The 27,562-nt window shown below is 36.6% G+C and overlaps 1 protein-coding gene and 1 long non-coding RNA gene across 3 annotated transcripts in view; one reads left to right on the forward strand and one right to left on the reverse strand.

Annotated features, from left to right (window-relative positions):
* LOC140613332 (uncharacterized) overlaps positions 1 to 6,899 on the forward strand; it is a 30,288-nt gene extending 23,389 nt beyond the window's left edge. The window contains exons 1-2 of one of the 2 annotated variants that reach the window (XR_012014470.1): positions 3,227 to 3,393; positions 4,703 to 6,899. This is a non-coding gene — a long non-coding RNA (uncharacterized lncRNA). Of the gene's footprint in view, positions 1 to 3,226; positions 3,394 to 4,702 lie in introns of those variants that run through there. The other variant, XR_012014469.1, reaches the window with a different exon arrangement.
* The window catches only part of ADGRV1 (adhesion G protein-coupled receptor V1), a 520,471-nt gene that overhangs the window by 236,579 nt on the left and 256,330 nt on the right, over positions 1 to 27,562 (reverse strand). The gene's annotated exons all lie outside the window — the stretch shown is intronic.

The raw sequence follows: 27,562 nt of genomic DNA on the forward strand, positions 1-27,562 counted from the left end.
AGAATAATTCAAAGCACACACACCATTAGGTTGAAAAAGAAATGTCCACAGTAGCCCCATTTAATGTATTAAATAATGACATACCTAATAACTAATTTGCTGATTAATTTAACTTACACTATTTCCTAGTTATATTTTCTTCTTACCTTTGAACAAATTAAGTCCTGACCGGACACTGTGTAGGAATCATGGACCACAGCAGTATTCACTTGCTGAGGTTTGGCAAGTCTATATGCGCTTTTCTATACTACTTGAGAATATGGACTACCACTTTATTGAGTTATCCCTGTCCCAATGGATCATTAATCTATTGACTTTTTTATATACTAAAAAACAGAAAGCCAAAAAAGAAAATGTACCCTGATTTGCTTCCTTCTCCATTTAGGGCACATTCTAATATCTTTGTAAAGTATATCTGACAAATGACACATAGTCCACAGTGTGTTCCAAACAAAATATCACTATTCCAAAATTATAGTGCAAGTTACTCAAGTACAAGAAAATACTGTTATTACTTAAACTTGTAGAGAGCTAGTATGATTGTCTCATTTGAAAGAGATAAATATTGCTCAATATTTAAAAAAATAAACTTTGGTGTGTATTGTAAAACAAACATAAGAAATTTATCTGAAATCATGCACAACATAATTTCATGGAAATATTTTGGGGTAATGACTTTCAAATGAATACAGGAAGAATGTTATTAAAAAGAACAAAGATTAGGAAATATACTGTAGCACATAATCCTGCAGTGGGGAAGGGAACAGTCTCTTATGATCTAATAGGATTTTTCCATTCTTAACTTGGTTAATCTTAGGCACAAAGCAAATAAATCATTCTTGGTTTCTAAAAGTCCATGGTGATACTCAAAGGAAATTAATTCCCGTTGCTAAACATGGTTCATAAAAACATATTATTAAAGTCAGCTTGATGAAAATTCTAGATTTATTACTAGCAAATGGGATATCACTTTTCCCCTAAATTAAGGATTTTCCCATCCTTTTTCAAAGAGTTTCTAACACAAAAGTGACTTTCCAATATTGGGAAATAGGTGTTGCACGTAGTAGAATGGCAAAGGTATGATGTTGGCATAACAGAGAGCTTGTAAACTCAGTGTGGTTTACGGAATTTTCAAAGGCCAGTCCTTGAAAACTGAAAGCAAAGTGCTGCCTTCAGAAAAACCCAGGTACAACATCACTTTAAAATGTGAGGAGAAAAGAGACTGATTCATACTGAACGTGTGATTAAAATTCCTACCAAACAAGCCACTAGCCACTACATTGGAATTGAAATGTTCTCATCACTTAAAAAATATTTATTCTGAACCTAACTGTATAAGGAAGGCAGGAATTGCCCTCTAAGTGTTAAAAATCAAAACAGACTCTTACATGGATGAACATATTAAAATATGGAATTAAACATGCAGAGCAAATATATAAATGGACATGAGGCACTAGTATTTCTCAATTAAAAGGTAGAGCACTGTAGCCAGGAGGCAACATAGGTACCTGGGCTGAGGACAGAACAGCTATGGAAACTCTTCCTCCCAACTGAATAAACTATGTGGAAAGAGTGTGGTCTTTGGTCAATCAGAAGAGTTTGATGAAAGATCAAGGATTTCAAAATCTGTTAGAAAGTTCACAAAACAGGTATAATCTGTAAGTTTCCAGAGGTAGATGGTGAGAGAAAAGATGAGAAGTGAGTAAGGAATAGAGTAGGGCTTACAGTTGATTTCTGAAAGGGGGAAATGACTTGGATAACTGATGTGTAGAAGGCAAGGAATCAGTAAAGACTGCATGACTGAAATTTGGGGTCCTCTTGGACTCCTCTTTTTCTCGCACAGGCAACATCCAATCCAGCAGCAAATCCTGTTGGCTTTACTTTCAAAATTCAGTGCCGACCCGAAACCTTTTCTCCTGGCTACCAACCCCCTAGTCCAAGCCATCACTATCTTTCCCCTGGACTCTAGCAAAGCTGTCTTCATTGTTTGTGTTCACTGTTCCCACCACCTACTATTCACCACAACCCATCCACCACCCAGCAGCCAAAACTTTATAATGACTTATCACGTTCAGAATGATACAAAAACTGTTTATCATAAGCAAACAGACATTACATTATCTGCCCTCTACTTCTCCATCCATCCCCTCTGTTCCCTAACTTGGCTGTACTGGACTTCCTGCTGGTTTTCAAAGCAAAATCCCAGTTACCTGCAATTTCATGTAACACTGAAACTGGGCTGTATACAGACACTGCTTAATCTTGTGTCCTCTCTTAGGAGAATTTGCTATTAGCATTGAATTATAGAAATGTATATTTGGGAATAATAACAATGGTGATTTACCTGATTATAGACAAACAATGGATTTTCAAATTCATCTTTAAGATAAGAACAATAAGCATTTGTTACAGAAAGACAAACGGAAATGGCCTATTGCTGTAAGTGAATACATTCTTTCTGAAGTTCACCAATACTGCACACGTGGGAACAAACAGAAGAGAATGGTGGGGGGGGGGGGAGAGAGAGAGAGAAAGAGAGGGAGAGAGAGAGAGAGAAATAGGGATAGAGATGGGTTGCAGGTGCCAAAATGTGCCAAATATACTTCATGGAGCTAGGAAAAGTGGAGGGGAGAGGGCTCTAGCCTGAGTTGCAAGGTGTGAACAACAAGAACACTAGACTCTGTGGGCATCTATCACCACAAATGACTGTCACATAGACCACGCTCTAGGGTTGTGGCTGAATAAGAAAGTCAGATTCCCAGCATCCTTGTTTTCTTTTCTAATATGTGTTTCACAGAGTGTACTTTCCCACAGAAACCATGCTATGACATGGTGAGGCTTCCTGAATTCTATCTTCACAGAATTCTATCTAATCTGTGATTTTTCTGGGACAATGCATATGTTTAGGAAGGAATATATTGACATCAGCTGAACACTAATTAAAGACCAAAGTTTTGAACTCTATACTTTATCTCCTTGGAAAATATATTTTACATCCTTATCATACATTTGTTTACATATCACAGCCATATATTGGATCAAATTATCTCTTGGAAGAAAACAAAACAGCCTAAATTCTAATTTAAAAAACTATTTGCATCCTAATCCTCTGAGTATGATTGAACTGCTAAAATCCAAAGCAACTACAAATCAGAAGCTGATAATTATGTAAGTAGTCTGAGCAAAAGTCAGATGGGTTCACACTCATTCCCAAGGGGAGAGCTCTTTGGTACAAAGGTTTGAAGGCAATAGAGGTGGGGCTAGAGATATCACACCACATGAGGAAGGTAGCTGAATTTCTCAACTTTGGTCTAGATGAATACTTGACTGTATTCACTTACTTCCATTGGTCTGAACCTGGCCAGAATCTGAAAAATATACCTTCCTATACAGGTAAGGTCAGAACTAAGGCAAATCTAACTGCCTTGAAATGTTCCCCATTTATGAATAATCATAATTTAACCTGTTAAAAGTACTTACAACTGTGCCTTTGTCTCATTTAAACCACTATGAAATCAACTGACAATCATGTTTTCTGCTTGGGCCTAGTGTCCAAAAAGAATCCGTAACTAGGAACCAGGAAAGTCCCTGATTTGGAGGAAGTCTAATGTTCTTGTCCCAAAGTGACTAGACTTTGCAAACTTGAAATTGTTACATCTCCTGAGGGACAAAGTAGCAAAATCTTTAAGAATGAGGGGACTTGCTGGGGGAGAAATTAACTCCTGCCCATTCTAATAATTTCTGCAGGTGGAAAATGGTGTTTGTTGGATGGGGCTGGGGGGTGGGGATCCCTGAAAGTAAGTTTCCCAAAACCTAACATTATTCTGGGTGGTGGTAATATAAGACCATTATTTTTTTCTTTGTAATTTTTTGTATGTTTTAATTCTTCTCCTTTTAAAACAAGGATCACAAATGCATATGCCTATAAGGCCCAATAGCTAATGTAAGTGAGTGAGGCCTGCAGGACAGGAATTGTCAAACCAGCAAGCACATACTCATGTCAAGAGGCAGCTGTTCCCTGCAGCCGGTTCATAATTGCTGCAAAGAAATGCAAGTAGTGGTGCTATCAGGTTTAAATTTTTTTTGAAGTAAAAATATAGATTTCTGTTTAAATTTCCTGATTTTTAAATCTTGGCAAATGATTAAAAAAAAAAAACCCTCTGTGAAGGGCCAAACAAAAGGGATTTTCAAAGGTGATTTTGCCTATAAAGTTCAAGGTACATATTTGTCTATTTATTTTGTATACAAATCATATTCGCATTAAAGTCTGAGAAGCATGGCTTTAGATCAAAGAAAAGAATGGCAGTAGTCTATATGCAGAAGTCTGGGCATCCAAGCAATGCTTTTCAGAGAACTATTAAATCCTCATCTCAGTGGAGATATTCCTGTTTAAGAGCAGACATTCTAAAGTATTACTTCCAGTTTAGTAAAATTTATTACACTCTATTTATCATTGAGTCTCTATCCCATGTTAACAGATTAAACAAGATTGGTGGAGTGACATCTAAAACAGGGACTAGGTGATATAACTTTACTCAAATAGTAAATAAAAGAAGTATGTGTGTTCTTCTTATATATACTGTCTATCCAATATGAAATTTGTGGTGTGAAAAAGTACATGGAATAGTCAGTCAAAGAAGAGAAAACAGAAGGATCAATCAGCACAAAGCCATACTCTCTCTCTTTTTTTCTTTTCAAGTAGGCTCCATACTCAGCATAGAGCCCTGTTTCGAACTCAAACTCATGACCCTAAGATCAAGAACTGAGCTGAGATCACCATGTGAGCCGGAATCAAGACTCGGATGCTTAACTGACTGAGCCATCCAGGCCCCCAGCCGTATCCTCTTCTAAAGAACTGATGGCATCACCCCAGGTAGAAGTTGGTGAGGTCCATTAGATGATGGAGAAGGTTAGCTGGCTCAAACTCCAACAGGCTAAAATGCAAGAAGCTCACTCTTGATACCAGACTGCTCAATGAAGTAGTTAAGATTAAGGAAGTGGCAGGGGTATGGAAGGGATGGAGAGTAAAAATCTGGAAGGTACAGGTGGTGGGCAGAGCATGCCTGGAGAAACCTAAAAGTCCATTCAAAGAAAGGAGAAACCAAAAGTATCTGCAGTGGAAAGATTAGTAGTAGGGTGCAAAGAGGATGAAATGAGGCAGAGAGACAAAAGTCTGAATTCTTGTATTAGAGAGGTGCTGAGGTCACAGCCAGCAGAGAACAGGGCCTGAAGTTAGACCCTGGGAAACAAGCAAGAATGTAGGCTCTTGGTATGGGAAGAGACAGACTAATAACAGGTTTCCAGATTCAGCCAAGTTTTCTCAACTTTGTTGCTTTTGGCCACATAGGGGATGTTTACCTATTGAAGGCCAGATAGAGTAGAGAACAAAACCTCAGACAGGTACGGAGAGTGATCTGTTCCCTAAGTAGACTCAAGGCCAGAAACAGTATCTCCAAGGTCTGGTGGTTGACCTGGGACAGAGCAGCCTATCTTCAACTGCAGGTGAAAAATACTGTGATTGATTTGCCAGTAAGTTCGCTGTCTGATGTTATTTCTGCTAAAACCCGCATCCAGGAAGTTCAACTGTTTCATTTATTTTGCAAACAGGGTATGATCAGGAAACTATTTAAAGAAAGAGTTAAAAAAGAAAAAAGTTTTGCAGAAGCTAAATACTTTTTTTTCCAATTCATGTGTGACCTTTGAACTTTATGTTTACATAAAAAAGACAGGCAGCAGCAGAGTCTGCTCTAATCTTTAACCATAACTGATTTCCAAGAACCTGTGACACTATTCCCAGTTCCTTTGGTTTGGTTACTTTCAACTGGTTACCAGCATTTAAACTTAATCGAGCATGCTAAAAATCAGACACAATGAAAATGCTAACCTACATGAAGTTGTGAAACTTTTTGTTCGGAGGGAAGTGTTTCAGCAAATCCCAAATCCCAATGATGACATGGCTGCAAAAGTGAGAAGAATAATGACTCAACGCTGACTAAGGGAATTCAGCTGTGGAACTTGTCTGTTCACCAGACTTTAAAAACAAATTTCGATGACCAACTTGAAAAGCAAGAGGTAAATTAAAATATGTTAAGCACATAAAGCAATGAAATGACCACTGAGGACCCAACAAAGGTGAATTGCTGAGATCCTCCACTTCTTGGCCCAAGCTCAGTGATTGAAGTCATTGGCTACTCTTATGTTCTGATTCTAGACAGAACGTGTTATCCATTCTCTTTGTCTGCAAAGGATTTTCAGCATCAGCTAGTCAACCATGACAAAAGGAAACCAACTTGAAAGTCACATGAACACTCTGAAGTGTTCTCAGGGATTAAGGCATATGAATGTACCTAGGTGACAATGGAACTCGAAGCACTTGGAAAAGTAACGCTGCACCCACTTACACAAGAGTGTTTCTTAGGATACTTGCCAAACAATTTTGTTCACCTGAAATTCTCTGTCTTACTTTCAAGATCCCGCTGGGCCTGGAGGCAACTGGTTAAGGCAAAGGGAAAGGCAATCAACCCCAGGAAAGTCAGATTCAGGTCAATCAGCAGGGGCTGAGTAGACAGGGCAAGCCACCTTCTGACCTCCTCCATCACTACTGCTACAGGCTAAGTAAGTCACAGTGAGTCCCTGAAGCTGTGCTTCCTTATTCTATGGTGTTAAGCTACATGAGCACACCATCCTATTTACACATTCTCTAAAGGGAAAAAAGTTTCTTAACCTCTTACTAAGCAAATATGAGCCAAAGAGAGCCTTAGAGACAAAAATAATAGCCTTCAAAGAAGGAATATTTGTGTGTTCAGATGAATAAAGCCAGTAAATGTAGAGGCAAGTAAATTTTCGTCATCTGGGATCTCCTAAAAAAGGAAAATAAATGTATTTCTCTCCTCCTCCCACTTTTTTATTTTCCTGATTGCTAACTGCACATAGGTAAAAAATTATTTTCAAGCTGATCTAGTCCTGATATATTATTAAGATAGTAGAATGCAAAATGTCCAAGTACCTTTTGGGGATACAAAAGGAAAAACTTGGCTGTCAATGAGAGTTAACATACTGAATGCTGATATTTTGTGAGGCACTGTGCTAATAAGCCTGTGGTACTTATGGACTCCTCATATAATGAATTTAATTCTAAAGCATATGAAAATTACATACATATATATGTTCATCCACACTTTACTATTCTGAACACTTAACAGGATATTATTCAAATTTCATAGTTGATGAAACAGGTATGAAATTAATAAATAGCAAGTAAGGCTATAAAATACACATCTCCTGTTTCTGTATCAACACTGACAGTACATCATATTTATATATGATATAAATGGTATATATATGATATCTCTCCTTCCATAGGTTAATTTTCATTTGTCTGAACTCAACTTATAAAATTAACTTTTAATTTATATTATAAATGTTTATATTTATACAAAATATATATTAAATGTGCTAAACTTCATGCTGGCTCAGGGGCATTCTGGATTCAATACTATTTGTCTCAGGTAAGACATCTTCCTCTTTAAAACACAGGTACAAACGACAGAAAATGAAGGAGTCTTAATGAGAAGTAGCTATTTTGGAAGTAAATACACATAAAAGAAATCATTCTGTAAAGCTGGGACTCAAATTTCATAATCTGTCTGAACTTTAGGTCTGTGCTTCCTGGGCCTTCATAGTCTACACCCTGTGTTGGTCAGCTTGCCAACAAGATTGTACCATAAGGGGCATTTCACCCTGGCAGTCCTCTCCTTGTGCATTCAATACTGTTTTGTGCTGGTAAGGACAAGAAGTTCTTAACAAGAATATATTTTAGGTTTTTTCTTGAGAAATCAGACTGCTTATTTTTTTCACTCACAAAGGATATTTACTTTACTATGCTAGTTTCACTTCTAATATTTATATATATTGAAATCATAAAGATAAAAACATAGCAGTCAAGGACCAAATACACTGAATGGTTGTCAGTTGTCTCAATTCTGAAGAATGAACCCCAATGTTTAGACACTAAGTAGCGAATAATTTGCTGCAACATCAGATTTTAAATTTTATCACTTCAGGAGAAATTTAGTTCAAGAAACATAAAGGGATAAATTTCTTTCCTTAGACTTTGAAATATCTCAGAAATGTCAGATCTACTGCATTTAAACTAATTCACGGTAGTTTAAAAAAGTATATATTCCTTGGGGTGCCTGGGTAGCTCCATCACTTAACAATCTGCCTTTGGTGAAAGTCATGTTCTTGAGTTCTGAGATGGAGCCCCACTTGGAGTCCTGAGTCAAGCCCTGTGTCAGGCTCCCTGTAGCGTGTAGAGCTCCCTTGGAGAGCCTGTTTCTCCCTCTTCCTTTGTCCCTGCCCCTACTCGTGTTCCCTCTGTCTCATCTCTCTCAAAAACAAAATATTTTATATGACTATATATATATTCCAACAATTTACATTTTCAACTGCAGTAAATCCATTTAGTTTGACTGATAGTCCACCATTTAGAAGCTGGCGTTCAAAGACTTATCTGCAACCCTATAGGCACTCCTAAGCCTAGATATAGGACAGCACATCTCATTCTAATAAGAGTACAAATCTATAAACAAAACAGCTTCCAGTTCAACTATTTGCATAAAATTAATAGATAAATGCAGTATTCAATTAAGGCAAAGTGTAGATACTATCTTATTGATATGTTACTCCTGCTTGCTTACCAATGCCTTACATGATCTTGGCTGTAAGCTCCATGTTATTTATACTACATCTCTCAAACTGGAGACATCATCAGCAAATTAAGTTATTTCAAATATAAGTAGCCAAAACAATGACATGTTCAGCAGCTAGTCCTTTAATGTGAAATTTTACTCTGTTACAAAGAGGCAGATGGTCTATGTATTTTACTAAACTGAGAAAAAAGAAAATAAATTTAAAAATTTAAAGACATGCTATGCCAAGGCCCTGCCTACCTCTTAACCCCATTTTCTAAGGCTTCCTATCTTGTACACTAAGTGATGGTTATCCTGTCCTATCTGTTTCTCAAGCATTTCAAGCTTGTTCTAGCCTCTGGGCCTTCCTTTGCACTTTCTATTTTCTCTGCCTCAAACATTCCTGGCTCAATTTTTGCATTTCCTCTCAGTTCACATGTCATTTCCACAATGATGCCTTCTGTAACGGCAAATCCCTCCAACTGATTTTGACCATAACACTCACTACTACCTGATGTGTGTTTATTTACCCCCTTATGTCAGTGTCAAATGCTAAGGTATTTTATACTCAGAGTAGAAACCTTGCCTTTTCCTGTTTACCACTGTGAACATGGTCACTTGGCCTTTATTGGAAACTCAATAAATACTGATTAATGTAATGAATGGAAGCATTCTGATTTAAGGACCAAATTTAGGAAACAAGACCTTGCTTCTTAATACTGACATTCCTAATTTAATTAAAATTTATCTGAAGGGGATACCTGGGTACCTCAGCAGTTAGGCTCCGTGTGTGATCCAGGAATCCTGTGATCAAGTCCCACATCGGGCTCTCCCTCTGTGTCTCTCATGAATAAATAAATAAATAATCGTTTAAAAATTATCTTGAAGAAATTCAAGGTAAATAATAAATTAGGTTCCACAATTGTTCTTGGGAATAGATACCTGGGACCCTGCACCCTGTCATGTGCTATGCCCATGTCTGGGTGCTATGCCAGTTACACTCAGGGAGCCTGATGGAGTCTGAGAGGTCAATGTGCCTTGCAGTGTCAGACTGATGCACTCTTAACAAAGTCATGAAATATCAGGGAAATAAAGAATTATCTCGGAAAGGGAACAGTCAAAGCTTATTAAGCTACTGAGTTTTGTCAGCCAACATACAGTGGCCCCCACTACCCTTAGAAGTCTTCAACTCACTAAGCAAAGGCAAGCTAGTTCACCAACTCATTTTATATCCTGCTGTGTTATGGGTGCAATTAAAATTACATTAAATTGTGCAGGTATTCCTGATGTTTTGTAAAGTGATCAGCAAGAGCAGATGGGGGAAGGCAGGGGTATGAAAAGAATAATGAAATTGAATACAGATCTGGGAGTTTGAAGGAGGTCTGAGAATGATGAGAACCTTTGCCAAACCTTAAGCCTTAGAACATACTGCTTCTTCCTTGGGAACAGCATGTGCTACAGGGTGGGGCAAAGTGATTTTACTGCCAGATTTTTGATGCTGTGCTCAATTTAGTTTTCATTGTTTGCAATGGGGGCTTATTTTGAGTCACATACTCTATTACTAGTAATATAGGAGAACATCTATTAATATTTTGAGTCTTCATTAGAGTTTAAGTATAAGCTATAATTTAGCTTTAGATGATCTTTTAAAAGTATACTGAATTTCTAAGTGGGATTTATTTTTACATTCAAATCCTCCTTTTTATGTCTCCTCATACCAGTTTTCAAAGCAACACTGGTGAAGAATTTTAAAAATGCATCTACACCTAAAATATTGGAAATGCATTGAGAAGTGTGAATAATAACAATCTCCATAAGAACAACTTTTTGCTACAGTAGAACTTGTGAAAAATAAACATTGAATTAGCTGATCTTTCTTAACATTGTTTATTTTTTTATTTAGAGAGAGAGAGACAGAGAACATGCACATGTGCATGAGCATGGGTGAGGGGCAGAGGGAAAGGGAAAGAGAATTTTAAGCAGGCTGCATGCCCAGCATATAGCCCAAGTGAGGCTCGATCCCTGAGATCATGACTGACCTGAGCCGAAATCATGAGTCTGATGCTTACCCAACTGAGCCACCCGGGTGTGCCCCTTATTAATTCTTTTTTTAAAAAATATTTTATTTATTTATTCATTAGAGCACAGAAACAGAGAGGCAGAGACACAGGCAGAGGGAGAAGCAGGCTCCTCACCAGGAGCCTGATGCGGAACTCGATCCCAGAACCCTGGGATCACGCCCTGAGCCAAAGGCAGACGCTCAACTGCTGAAACACCGAGGTGTCCCCCCTTATTATTAATTTTTGAGTATAACTTTTTTTTTTTTTATGATAGTCACACAGAGATAGAGAGAGAGGTAGAGACATAGGCAGAGGGAGAAGCAGGCTCCATGCACTGGGAGCCCGACGTGGGAGTCGATCCCGGGTCTCCAGGATCGCGCCCTGGGCCAAAGGCAGGTGCTAAACCACTGCGCCACCCAGGGATCCCCTAATTTTTGAGAATAAAACTACATATAATAGATTCAGATTCTTTTATAATATGCTTAAGGTTTAACTGATACAGATGGTTATCTTTTGTTCTGAAACTCTCATAAATACTTATATACCTACTAAACACGTACACACTGAAGGATGAAATCTATCAGATTTAACAGAAAGTTCTTAAAATACAGATATTTATCTATTAAAGGTTTTATTTTTAAGTAATCTTTACCCCCCAATGTGGAGCTTGACTCCATGACCCTAAGATCAAGAGTCGCATTTTTTACCAACTGAGCCAGTCAGGCACCACAATATAGAGGACATTTCTTTTTTTTTTTTTTTTAAGATATTATTTATTTATTCATGACAGACACACAGAGGCAGAGATATAAGCAGAGGGATAAGCAGACTCACTGTGGGGAGCCTGATGCGGGACTCAATCTCAGGACCCCGGGATCATGCCCTAAGCCAAAGGCAGATGCTCAACCAATGAACCACCCAGGCGCCCCTATAGAGGGCATTTCAAGGAAATGCAGTATTGTTACTTTCAAATGCTGGTAATAAAGTGTTAAGTAAATAATGCTTTTAAAATTATTATTCAATAAATTGTAAGACTTATGTAATCAGCCCATAAATTTTAGGCAAATGGCTAATGTGGATTTATGGGTTGATTATACAAGTCTTAAAACTTGATTTTAAATAGCCTAAATATATTTGGTAGCTAGCCTTCAAAATGGCCTCAATAACATCCAGATCCTACAGTAAATCAGGTGTGTAGTCCCCTCCCAGAGTGAACCAGGATTGTTCTGAGTGACAGCAGAATTTGGGAGAATAAATGGTATATGACTTCCAACATAATTCAGTTTTCATTTTGATCATGCTCATTCTCTCTCTTGTAGCATTCTTTCTGCAGGAAGCTCAACACTATGTTGAACAAACCCAGAAAAAGGCCAAAACATGAGGGTCTGAGGCCTTCTGACAATATATCAGTGAGGAATTTGGCCTTTGGCCACTGGGCATATGAGTAAGCCATCTTGGGAAGAGAATTTTTAGTGAGGTCAAGCATTGTAGCCCTCACCAATCATGTGACTGCAACATCATGAAACAACCTGGGCCAAAATCACCCAACAAAGCCACTCTTGCATTTCTGACCTTCAGAATTAAATGTCTGTCATTTAAACTGCTAAGTTGTGGTATAATTTGTTATGCAGCAATAGGTAACCAATACAAACATCCTCTTGTAATTTAGCTGCCGTCTTATCCCATGATGGCCAAAAGCCAAAGTCAACTGGCTAAGTTTTGATTGAAGATTATAGTTAGAAATAAGCTGTGTTTTGGACATTTCTTAAGGAAAGAATGAGTATGTAAGAATTACTTAGACTTAGTGTCTAATACTTTTATATCCTGGTTTGGAATTTACCTGTGCAGTATTAATGAATGGTGTTAACATACAAAAAAAATATGTAAAAGTCTAGAAGATACAAATTCATCTTTTGTGAGAGGAAAGAGATCAGTGGTTGGGCTGGAAATGAGGGAGTGAGGTGAAGGATTACCAGAAGGTGAGAGGAAATTTGGGGAGGTGATGGGTATGTTCACAATATTGATTGTATTGATGATTTTACAGGTGTACATACGTGTCAAAACTGATCAAACTGTACACTTTAAATGTGTATACATTTTTTCAAATATGCTTCAATATAGATGTTTTAATTTTTAAAAAATTTTTAAAAGATTTATTTATTTGAGAGAGACAGAGAGAGAGAGAAAGAGAGAGAGGAGGGGCAAAGAGAGAGAATCTTTAAGCAAACTCCCCGCTGAGTACAGAGCCTGATGTGGACTCAGTCTCATGACCCATGAGATCATGACCTGAGCTGAAACCAAGAGTCGGACACTTAACCGACTGAGCCACCCAGGTGCACCAATATAGTTATTTTAAACTATCTGACTACTGTAGGGGTGTGTTAGTGGCTCAGTTGGTTAAGCATTTGCCTTTGGCTCAGGTCATGATTCCAGAGTCCCGGCATCGAGCCCTGCATTGGGCTACCTGCTTATTGGGAAGTCCGCTTTTCCCTTTGCTCCTCACTCCACACTCACTCACTCACTCTCCCTCTCAAATACATAAATAAAATCTTTAAAAAAAATCTGACTACTGTATCCACAATTTACCTAATTTTCAAATTGCCATAAATTTCAAATTGCCAGGTCTGAATGTTATTAGACTTTGTTACTTTGGGATCTAGAAAATTAAGAAACCAATAGTTTCATTACATATTATTCTATCCTTTTATCCCTGAAATGTTTCATAAACTAATATAATCTGTGTTGGAAAATCTGAATCAGAGTACTAGTATAATCAAATCAAGGATCTTCTTAAATATTAAAATTCATTATGGGAAACATGTTGAGAAATATAGTGAGAACTTCAAAGCACAGGAATTGAACAGATCCATCCATAACGATTTTTTAAATCCACAAAAGATTACCTGATACTTTCCTCAAAAACTTAAATTCTAGTCAACACTGTCCAGGAAAATTGACCCTTTAGCTTTTAAATCCTAATGGGTAAAATTAAAGTTGCATTTTTTGCTGTGAACTCATAACTTTTCAATGTAAATAAGAAAACTATCTATTATAGATGATATAATCATATATATCATTTGCCCATGTTAAAATCAAGGTTCCCATGTTAATTAAATTAAGTAATTATTAAAGATAGCACTGCATGCCAAATTAAATATTATATACATACATAAACAATGACAGCAGATGGGTTTATGCCATTTGCCTCCTTATATTGGCAATAACATCACATTTAACCTAAAATAGGTTAAAAGACACCGAAAATAGAAATCATTCTAAGATTAAGAAAAATGGTACTTTTATATAATATTCAAGTAAAGTTTTACTGACATAATTTTCATAACATATTCAGTAAAACATTTAAAATATAATATCCTATATGATATTTTATTATATTGTCACACCATAATCATCCTCTATTGTCATGAAGCTGGAGAATTTTCTCTCCAAATATATTTTCCATCTTTTAAAAAAAATAAATGGGATGCTATTATTATTTTAATTCTACCATTTACACTTTTATGATTAAAATGTTACCGCAAGTAATTGGTTTCCTTATAGTAACATGTGCATACTAATTTTCTTAATCAAATATATTTAAAATATTGCTATCCCTTTTTAATTGCTGAATCCCAAACATGATTCCCTAGCTTGATAATGAAACCTAAATTGATTTTTAAAAATTATGAAATATTGAAAACATTATGAAAATGACAACATAATGCATTATTTATACATTATTTATATGTAATATAAATAATATATAAAATAATAAAAAATATAACCAGCTACTCCTCATAAGAGTAGGAAATATAAGAAATAAACATTTTTCCAAATTTTCTTCAAATTTTTGTTGTTTAAAGAAATAAAATTTTACAGGTACAGATAAATCTTATTCTTCTGTCACTTCCTCCTAGAGGTAAAAAGTGAGTTTCTTTATATTTTAATTTCATATGCTGGAATACAGTATTGTATGTTTTGTTTTAAGCAAAGAACATTAAAGGCATTCCCAGAAAGGACAATTATTAGGGGATGTCAATTAAAGTAACAGAGAGCTACTCTGTCACCCACCAGACTGAAAAAAATTAGAAGTCTGACAACAGACTTGACGTGGAGGACAAAAAGCAACTTATGTACCACAGATATAAGTTGGTACAATGTCTTCAGAGAATAATTTATTTATTTATTTATTTTAGTAAAATTGAAGGTATTCCTATGCTATGGCCCAGAAATTACCCTTCTAGGTATTTACCCAAGAGAAAGTGTCACACTTAAATACCTCAGGAAGCATGGAAAAGGATTGTGTTAACAAATGTAACAGCCAATACTTGTACCATGCCCCCAAGCATCAGGCACTGCTGAGTCCTTCCTGTGTTTTTACTCTATTATGCTCATAACATACCTACCCCCTAGAAAACGTACTGCATTTTACAGATGAGTAAACTGAGGCATAGTTTATAACTTGTCAAAGTTGCATAATTGGTGGAACCACAAACACAAGCAATCCAGTTCTGGAGTCTGTTAACCATTATGCTGCATGGGTCCCAGAAACACTGCATGGAAGATCGAAAGTGTGGAAAGCATCCAAGTGTCCATCAAAACAGGAAGGAACTAACAGGCCACAGTACATTCATGCAGAGCAGAACAGCACAGCCACAAGGATGCAAGCCAGACTGCACACAGGAGCTTGCGTACATTTCAAAAACCTAACATAGGGAGAGCAGACAAGGTGAAAGATGATTTGTACTGTTCAATACCTAAAGTTATCTTTATGATTTATTTCCTATAGCTAAAAGAGCTAAAGCAATCTCAAGTTATGTTAATGAAATTAAAGAATCAAGAGCAGAAAAAAGGGGGAGCCTTTTTTCCCCTTAGAGTTAAGAAGTGATAATACCTTGAATAATGTGCCAGTTCCAGGAATTGCAAGACTGATCAACTAGACTGGATTTTGAAGTAAGCAGCCAGAATGATGAAGGATTTTTGTAGTGGTTTACAGTATGCATGCAAAGTCTCTCAAAGGAGGGAATAGGCTGCTTTTAAGTGTGCAAGAAAAGACAATGTTTTCCATCATCCCCCTCTTTCCTCACAGGCTTCCCATCAAATATGTGGGTACGTACTTATGATAGGGTTTATCTTTTTGACTTAGGACAATTATCTTCATACAAAAACACTAATAAATACTTTAACAACTCTTTAACTTTATATACATCAGATAGCGTTTTCTCAAGTACATAGAAGGATGTTAAATCCCAAGTTACGCATTAAAAAATATTCATAGAAAACCATATAATAGTAAAAAAATATGGCTACTTTTACCCAAACAGAAAACGTGAACAAATGATTAAAAAAATACATTTTAATTCTGTTTTATACTTTAGAGTCTTAGAAGACAGGTCTACCAAGGAATTTCCCCCTCCTACCAAAATATCAACAAAAAAGTAATCTCTAAAAGAATATACTGACTTAGGAGGAGATTTCAGCTCTGAAAGCAATGATCCGTACAAGGTCATAGCATTAAGCTCTTTTTCCTCACTACCCAAATGAGCCTTCTCTGCATAATGAACAATGGAGACCTGATGTTGACATCAGTTCATCTAGACCATCAGCCTCCATAGAGCAGGATTACTCTTTATAGAAAAGCAGTCAATCTAAAACAAAGATCTCTGCTGAGAAAAGACTGTTCTAATAAAGACCAAACTTTGAAAGATAAATAAGTTAAATGAGTGCTGACACACATGGCTAAAATGTTAATTTTCATGGTAACTTAATGGACATATAAGTGGGGGTATATTAAATGTTAATTACTCTTAATCTTAGCTGTTGAAAAAATGCTTTAGGTTTGGGTGTGGCAACTCCTTTTGAAAAACTTGTTGGCACTCCATAGACTTTGCTATGATTTCTTTCCAACATCGGACACACCTTGTTCAAAAGACAAATGACTCATAAGAGGCCACAATCCAAAATGTGATACTCAGCTTTCAACTTGCTAATGATACCCCAGAAGTAGCCACAGCTTACGCTGTGAGAAAAAAAAGCAGACAGGGGATTAAAAATGATAGCTTCTTTATTTCACTAGAATCAGTTGTGCAAGAATTGTAAAAATACAGTTTAAAGAGTGTCAGATAAGGTAATGAGGAGAAAGGCCACAGGCGGGTTGTGAAAGTGTGCCAACGTCAATACAGGTTACTCAATATTTGTACCACTTAACAAAAATAAGCCAAGCATAGAAGGTGAAAATGGCTAGATCAAGGTAGAAAGCATACCTGAAACGAATATAACATTGTGTTTCAACTATACTTCAATAGAGAAAGAAAGAAAGAAAGAAAGAAAGAAAGAAAGAAAGAAAGAAAGAAAGAACGAACGAACCCAAAGGACCTCATGGAAGAGCTGACTAAGCAAATTTGTACTACAACAATTAGAAACACCAAATGACTGACACCTGGTATTCAGTCTCTAACACCTTATGTATTATCAGTGAAAAAGGTCAATTAGGACATATTTCTTCCTTCAAAGTCCATAAGCATATTTATGCATATTTTAACATTATTTCAATTGTACACATTTTTTTATTTTAAATACTGGCACCAGACACAAAAGGTTGCTATTACTTATTTATTTATTCATTCTTTCAATACAATTTTGTGAATTCTATCATGTCATATCCTAAGGATGGACTCCTTTTGTGCTCTTATGGGCTCACAGTGTGGTAATAGGCAGAAACCTACTCAAATATTTCTGTTTAACAATAAAATTATGCTATCATAGTTACATGGGGATCAATTTTCTCTTAAAGTTCACTCCTATTTATAGAAAAAAAAAAGATTTTATTGGTATCCAGTTCTACTAGGATAAAAGTGATGCAACAGATCTCATGTACATTGAACTTTGATAATGTAATGATTGTTTCATGTACAAGTGATTTTAACCGAACTCAGAGAAGACAATATTCAAAATGGTGAAATTTCAGGAGCAATAATCAAGAGTTAGTGAATAGCTTTTAGTAGTTTTTGCTTTAATAATCTCCCTCAAGTCAAGAGTATGTGGGCAAATGGCCACTTTATACCTGCATCTAAGGTCAAACTTGTGTTTGTTCTTTTTCCAAGTAAGTGAAAAAATTATTTCAGGAATGCTGAATTTTTAAAAACTGTGGTACAAAAATATTACTGTGAATTATACAAGTAAAGGAAGTTAAATGTTGGCTAATTAATGTTGTTAAATATTTATGTTAAACCATTTAAGAGGATGACAAATAAAATGTAGTGTAGAGTTGAATTATTACAGCTACATACTAGGTTTGAGTTCATAGGTTTCCACTTTCAATATGAAAACCAGTTATTATTAAAAGTCTCACCCAAATTCTATTCCCCATCTAATATTTATTGGCCCTACATTAAGGACAAACAAAATCTAAAAATTAATTAATAATTTAATAAATATGCATTGAGTGGTTTTTATCGGCTCAGCACTGTTCTACATAACGAGTGTACAGTAGTGATGGAAGTAGCCATGGTTCTCGTGAGGGAAATAGCAATAAATGAATCAATAACCACAACATGCCCAGTACTGTAAAGGAATGGCAAAATTAACCAGGAGAATACTGTGTGCTGAGGATGAGGAAGGTCTCCCTAAGAACGTGACACTTAACCTGATCCCTGACTCAAGTGAAGGGATCTGTAATGTGAAGAGTCAAGGACGATGGAAAAAACCATTCCAGAAGAGGCCACTGTACCCACAAAGGTTTCAAGACAGGGGACCCTCAGGGAACCAAGGCAAAGTCATTGTGGCTGGAGCATAGTGAGTGAGGGGCAGAGTCCTGGGGGCGAGGGCAGACTGGTGAGGTCCACTGTTATAGAAGCCATACTAGGATATGTGAACTGAATCTGAAGAGGAGTGGGAAGCCATTAAAGGGTTTCAAGAGAGGACCTACATGACATTTTCAAAAAATGACACTGGCTCCTAAATATAGAGGATCAGTAGGAAGCAAGTTAAAGGTGAAGTAGGGAGACCAATTAGAAGCCAATTTCAGGAATTACATGAGGCATGTGGTGGGCTAGAACAAAAGGTAGTGGAGGGATTTGGAAAAGGGTATGTATATGAAGCTACAGCATAATGTGGAGGTAGGATCAACAGAACTTGCTGATAGGTTGGATACTATGGATAATGTGCAGGAAGGGATGAATAATGCTCAAGAAACTCTGGGAAAGATGGCCCCAATTATTGAGATATTGAAAAATATGGGACGAACAGGTTCCAAGGAATATTAAGCATTTTGTTTGAACATGTTAAGTTTGAGATACCTCTGAAACATCTACAGGAGAAATGAGGGGCAACAATGTATATAAGACCAGAGCTTATGAGAAAATGCTCTGCATCACTTGCCATCAGGGAAATACAAATCAAAACCACAATGAGATATCAACTCACACCAGTGAGAATGGGGAAAATTAACAAGGCAGGAAACCAAAAATGTTGGAGATGATGCGGAGAAAAGGGAACCCTCTTACACTGTTGGTGGGAATGTGAACTGGTGCAGCCACTCTGGAAAACTGTGTGGAGGTTCCTCAAAGAGTTAAAAATAGATCTGCCCTACGACCCAGCAATTGCACTGTTGGGGATTTACCCCAAAGATACAGATGCAATGAAACGCTGGGACACCTGCACCCCGATGTTTATAGCAGCAATGGCCACGATAGCCAAACTGTGGAAGGAGCCTCGGTGTCCATCGAAAGATGAATGGATAAAGAAGATGTGGTTTATGTATACAATGGAATATTACTCAGCTATTAGAAACGACAAATACCCACCATTTGCTTCAACGTGGATGGAACTGGAGGGTATTATGCTGAGTGAAGTAAGTCAGTTGGAGAAGGACAAACATTATATGTTCTTATTCATGTGAGGAATATAAATAATAGTGAAAGGGAATATAAGGGAAGGGAGAAGAAATGTGTGGGAAATATCAGAAAGGGAGACAGAACGTAAAGACTGCTAACTCTGGGAAACGAACTAGGGGTGGTAGAAGGGGAGGAGGGCGGGGGGTGGGAGTGAATGGGTGACGGGCACTGGGGGTTATTCTGTATGTTGGTAAATTGAACACCTATAAAAAATAAATTAAAAAAAAAAAGACCAGAGCTTCAAAGAGTGGTTTGTAGTGAAGACATAAATTTACAGATAATGAAGCAAACAAATGGTATTTAAAGCTATGGCTAATGATGAGATCATGGATGGAGAGAGTGGGGAGTAGTATATCTACAATTTCACCATGTAGAAAAATTTCCTGGGGCAATTCTGATTCAGTAGGTTAGGGATGGTGACTTTGAATCTGCATTTTTTTAAAACTCTCTAGGTGGATCTCATCTTAGTACCATTCTATTAAGTACTGCTATAGCAACAGAAAGTAAGTGAGCCTAGCAGTAAGATGAGAAACTCCAGCAATTGGTAGCTGGCAAGAAGAGGGGTTTGAAGAACTGAAGCCACAGACCACCTAGGAGAAAGCGGTCCATGCAATCTACACCATCTTCAAAGGGAAACTGAAAGGTATCTATTAGGTATGACTAGCAAAGCTGTGTAAGAGTTCCTTTGAGAAAGTTCCTATAAAAACAGGCCTCCAGACTATAGGTTGGTTCAAGTGCTCTGTGAATTTGTGCTTTGTCATTGCAAGAAGAAAACACAAACAATATCAGCAATAGGATTGTTCATGTCTTCTAAGTATGACTGTTGCTATCTTGAAATCAGGAGACAGCATCATAGGATTGGTATTGACCATATTAGAGTTAACAAGCCCTTGGCCAACCCACCTCAGTATTACCAAGGGTAGAGAATGAGTAACACCACTACCTTTTCTTCTTTTCTTTTCTGTAGCAGGCAACTAGCCTAAGGACCCTACTTATTTATTAACCCCTTAAAATAATAGGTTAAGAAAAGGAGGCTCAGACAAATTATGAGGCAGATTCATTTCTTTTTCTCAATTTATACTGTTAGCAATTCCCTTCCTAGCACTCCATGTCTCCATACTGCTCTGTTTGGAACTGTCACAGCTGAGTCCTTAGCTGTGTCAGACAAACCAACCTCATAACTCTCCCTTTGATCACTTCTCAAAGTTCATTGCGTTTCATGTAGGCTTGTGTAATAATGAGCTGATCGCACATTATATGCTGATGAGTTTGCTATCACCCACAAATTTGTATTTTAACAGACTTGTGGATACAAACTTGAACTTGGAAGGAATTGAGCTAATGTTGGAATATTCCTATATTATTATGGAGGAGATATATTAAGTATGGAAAGATAATTTTTTTTTGGAAAGATAATTTTAATGATCCTTAATCAACACCACACAGATTGTTATCCTTCCACCTGTAAAGTCTCCACAGTTTAAGAATTCTTTGAGTTAATCTCCTGGGAGCAAGCAGCCATTTAGAAACAATGCCAAGAGGTTGTAAATTACCTTATAAAGCTGATTTCATATTATGGGATAGCTGAAAGAAATTTTTAAAAAGATTTTATTGATTGATTGATTGACAGCACATGCAAACAGGATGGCAGGGCAGAGGGGGAGAGAGAGAATCTCCAGCAGACTCCACAGTGAGTAGAGCCTGAGATCATGACCTGAGCTGAAATCAAGAGTTGGACGCTCAACTGATGGAGCCACCCAGGTACCCTTGAAAGAAATCTTGAACAAATATATCTATTAATTTGCCTTGTGAAAAATCTACACAAAACTAAAGATTTTTTTTAATCAAATAAAGTGGGAAGCAGTTCTTAAATGAAGAGTTGCAAAACAAAGACTGTCAGGTACAAGGCAATCAATACAAAAGTGTAGCGGAACCAGATATAAACCAAGACGGGGCCAGGAGGTCCATGGTAAACATTCAAACTCAGTTTTTGGGAAACACTGTGAGATTACGCATACCACAACTATGGATCTACCTCATTCCCAGGATCTCAGTGTCCCTGCACTAAATTTCCCACTCCATTGAATAATAGAAATTAAAGTAGGGCTAAGATGCTCTGACTGCAAAGGAAATAAAAAGAATATCACGTAGGATTTTGAGCTATCTTGGATTTTTCACGATGGAAAAGTTTACCAGAATGCAGAACTTTCAGTGCTAATGTTAGGACAGTCAAAAGACCTGGTCTGTGCTTTGGGGCTATTGGAACAAAACAATAATATGGGGTCTACTTTTCACAAAAAGTTGAAATTGGTAGCTTGGTTTAAAAAAAAATTGACAGGTAGCATATCAGAAGGCAGAGTAATCACCAAGATAGTCTCCAAACTAGTAGTTAGACTTATAGGGCAATCAACTATCATAGCTGCCCCCCCCCCAACCCAGTATATGTGTCACTGACATTATCTTTTCACTATCTCACACAAAAACAACACTGTGAACATGTATTAGCAGCTCTTGAAGAGACCATGATATGAAACAAAAAGAATCAGAGGCAATGAGGCACAGTGGTGCTGAAACCAACATCCTGAAGTCAAATGAGATCATTGTTCTGTAATTTAAAGCAACAGGATAATTTCATAAAACATGTAGAAAGAAATGATGAAAGAAATTAGACTAGTTGTTAGGGTAGTGCTCTCAAATGGGGGTGATTCTGACCCCCAGAAAACATCTGATTCCACCTGAAGACATTTTTCTATGTATCAACCAGGGAAGTGGGGGCTAATGGCATTTAGTAAGTAAGGGCCAGGATGGTGTTAAACATCCTACAATGCACAGAAATAGTCTCTCACAACAAATTTTCTGCCCCAAAATGTCAGTTGTGTTAAGGTTGAGAAATCCTAGTTTAGGGCTGTAAAACTTCTTAAAAAAATAAAAAAAACACTCGGTTAATGCCAATAAAGATAACAAGGGACAGAAATGGGAAGAGAAGGAGAAAAGCAATGAGGAATAAGTAATTCTAAGGATGATGTATGAAACAGGAGCCCCACAAGAACGAGAAGGGGACTCATGTATACAACCACAGCTTCTGCTCATTATGACTTCCCACCCTGCAAATCAACACCAACAGATGTGTATAACTCTTCCCCCTCAAGAGTGTGCAGTGCTAGTTACTATAACTCACCTCTTCATATCACAGTTCTGTTAAAAAAAAAAATGAAGTGCATGTGGACACATCTGACAGTCACCAAGTAAGAATGATGGCCTTAATGTGAGGAGTTAGGAAAAGGGGGTGTGAGAAGGTGAAATGCCAAAGAAGTAAAAAAAAGCAGAGAAGTGGCAGTTAGAGGTATATTCTGCACATATGCAAATAAATTTCCTGCCAGGAGTGCAAGCTAGCATTGTACCAGTACTGCTTCCAGTTAAATATGGAAACTGCAACAAAAAACCATGTATCTCCAGAGTGACCAATTCATAAAAGGATCATGATTTAAAATAAAAAACATTCCAAGTACTAAATAGGGATCTGAAGATCAGCACTTCAATGTCAGATTTTATATCTATTGAAATAATAGAAGAAGAGAAAAAAAAAAGGCCTAAGTACTTAAGAATGAATATATACTTGCTGCCTCTCTAGTACAGCATCCTCTTCAAGGCCTGAAATATCATGCAGCTATTTTAGAAGACAGAAATAAGATAGGGCCTTCCCACTGGTTCCTGAAGATGAACGTGTAATTTTTAGTATGATATCTCTATTGCTAAAGATGTGTTAGGGTTTATCTGAAAATATTTTAGGAAGAATCACAATTCTTCACAATCATATCTTTGAACAAACAAAATCAATGCAGAGACAACTGACACTAGCAGTTTTAGGCATAGACCCGCTAAGATTATGTTCAAAGCCTGAACTTGCAAGGTCGAGATAGAATTTTTTTTCTTACTGAACCTCCAGTTTGATGAAAATATTACTGTCAAAAACATCTACCCTAATTTAAAGATCTTGAATTATTAATAGCGTAATATATAATATCGTCACAGACACTTTTTAAAGTGAGGGTTTTTAATTTAACGATTTTGAGGACATTTATTGATGGAATTTTTAGAATTTTGAGAGCACTATAAATTTTATGTATTTATTATGTATCTGTTTATTGGTTAAAAACATCTGTGTACTTTTGGGTATTGTTCATATTCCATAAAAGATATGATCTGTATATGATACTGATCACCGTAAGATCTAGTAATTCTACTACTAGGTATTTTCCCAAAGAAAACAAAAACACTAATTTGAAAAGATATATGCACCTTCATGTTTAATGCAGCATTATTTACAATAACCAGGATATGGAAGCAATGCAAGTATTCATAGATAGATGAATGGATTAAGATGTGGTGTACACACACATACACATATGCATGTGTGCACATGCACGTGTGCGCGCACACACACACACACCACACACTAGAGTATTACTAAGCCATAAAAAAGAATGAGATCTCACCATGTGCAACAACATAAATAGACCCCAGAGGGTATAAAGTGAAGCATGTCAGAGAAAGACAATAACATATGATTTCACCCATGTGGAATTTCACAAACAAAGAAAAAAAGAGACAAACAAACAAAAAAAAGACTTAAATACAGAGAACAAATTTGGTGGTCGCCAGAGGGAAGGTCATGGGGAATGGGTGAAATAGAAAGGATTAAGAGCACACTTATCATGATGAGCACTAATGTACAAAATCGTTGAAATGGAAAAAAAAAACAAAAAACAAAACAAAACAAACAAAAAAACCCAAAATCGTTGAAATGTTGTATCATAAACCTGTAGCTAATATAACACTGAATGTTAATTATACTTCAATAAGAGATTCTTTTTAAAGGCCTTCATTTTCTATATGTAAAATGCCAGCCTAGAGAGCAATTTATCATGTCTAAGCAGGTAAGTAGTAAGTGCATCCAAAGGCTTGTCTGGGCACAGGTGGCACTTTCCCATCCAGAACAAAGCTTTCTTGAAATTTTTAAATGGAAAATATCACAGAGAGGAATTTTTAAAAATTTATCATGAAAAGTATATATGGGTATATGTGTAGTAAAGAGAAACTCTAAGTCTTAAGATGTAAGTTTTATTTACATCTTCATCAGTTACGAGGCAAGAGATGAGGGCTAAGTTTATTTGTCTCCATATCTATAAAATAGAGATTTCAAAAAGGTACAATATGTGATATTCAACAGAGTATTAAAAAATGTTATTGCCTATCACCGCCCACCGCCCCCCCGCCGCTAAAATGAATGAGAAAGACACACAAAGAAACATTGAAGAGCACTGTAAAACTGGCTTCAAAAATGAGAAAAATCTTTATTTTAAAATAATTATACTTGATAAAAATAGCAAATTAATATGAAAAAAGACTAAATTAAAATTTAAAATCTAGGAATAGCTTTCTGTTTGGAGGCAAACATATTAATGGAAAGGGTAATTGCTTAAAAACCTATGAGAAAATCTGGAATTTTCTCCCATTACATGAATTTTAGAAGTTCTTCTGATGGCTTAATCCTTAGTAAAAGATAGCTTGTATTCAAAAGTTAAATATAAATTTGCTCCATATTTTATTCTTTGTGTCTCTTTTTTCCAATCTCTAAAATTTGCAGCAATACTATAAAAACAGCAGAGAAATATTACAAATTCTAGTATCAGTCACACACCCAGTCTTCATTCTTTACTGTGAACCACTAGCCAAAGTCCATCTCTCTTCAGTTATCCAATGAGATGAATTGTATGGAAAAATACAAGATTTAAAAAAAACCCTTTCTAAGACTTTTAATGAAGGTTTGTGATCAGACAAGTCTATTAAATGGTAGCACATTTAATGAGTACCTAAATTATATTGTTAACAGCTCAATAATTAGACCCTTTGCCACACACACATATACACACACGTCAAAGTTACAGGGGCATGACTTCCGGCAACACTGGTTACAGGTGCTGGTCTTGGCTTTTTTTTTGGTTCTTTCCCATTAACTTGATTAAGCCAGAAATAATGAGCAAATGTGATCCCTTCCTGGGGTGCATCATTTAATTTCTTTTCAAAAATTGCACAGGTGGCATCCAGCAGTTTCTTGGCAACGCACTTAGTAGAAACCAAGAAGTAGAAAATATTCCATCAATTATCAACTAAGGATGAGGTGCATAACAAAGTACATACATGTGACATACATATACCTATGCACATTTCTACACATTTGTGGGCACTTTTGTGGATAAAAGACACAAACATGGGTTCAAATCTTAGTCCTGCTTCATAATTATGGTTTCTTGGGCAGATTTAATTATATTCTGTGAGACTCAGATTACAGAGCTATAAAATGAAGACACTAATGGCCACTGATTGCACTACTGTGAAAATAAAATGGAGGAGAATATTTAAAATCTCTGGATCACACCAGAAGCTCAAAAAGAATATTATTACTTTTTTTTTTTTAAGAGAATGGAAGTGGGACAGGGGCAGAGAGAGAATCTTAAGCAGGCTCCACATCTAGTGTGAAGCTTGATGTGGGGCTTGTTCTCACGATCCTGAGATCATGACCTGACCCCAAATCAAGAGTTGGATGCCTAGCTGACTGAGCCACTCAGAATTACCCCTCTCAGAATTATGTAAATAAATTTTTTTAAAAGCCACTTAAAAATGGCTTCTTAAAATAATTTAACTGAATTAAAACTTAAACTATATGCCACTTTGATTTGGGAAAATGAAGGGGAAAGATCAAATCAAAGTAGCACAATTTAAAAAAATTAAATTTCAAGAAACAAGGCTAAATCTTATTTAGGGGTGCGCCTGGGTGGCTGAGTAGTTGAGCATCTACCTTCTGCTCAGGGCATGATCCAAGAGTCCTGGGTCGGGTTCTGCATCAGACTCTCCACAGGGAGCCTGCTTCTCCCTCTGCATGTCTCTGCCTCTCTCTGTGTGTCTTTCATGAATAAATAAAATCTTTAAAAAAAAGAAAAGAAAAGAAAAATCTTGTTTAGGGGTGGAAGAAAGGCCATTCTTCTTTTGATGAGGGAATCAGTGCTTCCATAATCAAAATATCTATATGTCACACATTTTAAAAGTAAAAGAAAACTTTTAACTTTAACAAAAATCTTAACTGTATTATTCTCCTGTCGTACTTCATTTATTTTTCTAAATGAAAGTTGCTTGTTCTTTTCTTTTCAAATCTCCTTTCAAATTTATAGTCGATTTTGTTTACTGATACTTTTTTGGTTTTCAAAATGTGCACGCAGATTGCTCTTTAAATGCGTATATGAAGTGGGTTTACTTATGAATATAAAGGTCTATCACTTCTGTGGAACTCAAAACAATTTTTGGAAAGACAGTCGGTGTGGGAATCCTAGGTCCTACTCCTAGAAGTGAGCTGGAGTCCCTACCCTGCTTTTGCTGGTGGATGTTCCCTTTCCTTCCTTCAGCAAGGTTTGTAGACTGGAGAACAGGAATAAAAGCCTTATTTCAAACGTGTCTGAGTCTGTGACCTTCTTTTTACAACACCTTCCCCAAGCCATTCTCCACTTAAAAGCTGAAGTGGGCTTATCCTGGGGAAAGAATTACTCACATGCAGCTGGTCAATGGCTTCTTTCCCATTTGTTCCACTTTGTCCACAGAAGGAGATTTAACAAACAAATGTGGTTAGAGTCCTTACCCTCAAGTAAACTATAATCTGTAAGTGGGAAAAAGTGTAATGTGCAACAAAAAATGGGTGACAGCTCTACCACATTTATGTAGCCAATTTCAAACTTCTGTTTTCCTTCGTCTGATAGACCTATAAATATACCCAGCACTCCTTAGATTATAATCTGGAGGAGGACATGATTTTGATAACTTTGGGGTTTGTTAGATTATTTGTCTAATCTCACACAGAATTTATACA

The sequence above is a fragment of the Canis lupus genome, chromosome 2, assembly GCF_048164855.1.
Source record: "Canis lupus baileyi chromosome 2, mCanLup2.hap1, whole genome shotgun sequence".
Classification (NCBI taxonomy): domain Eukaryota; kingdom Metazoa; phylum Chordata; class Mammalia; order Carnivora; family Canidae; genus Canis; species Canis lupus.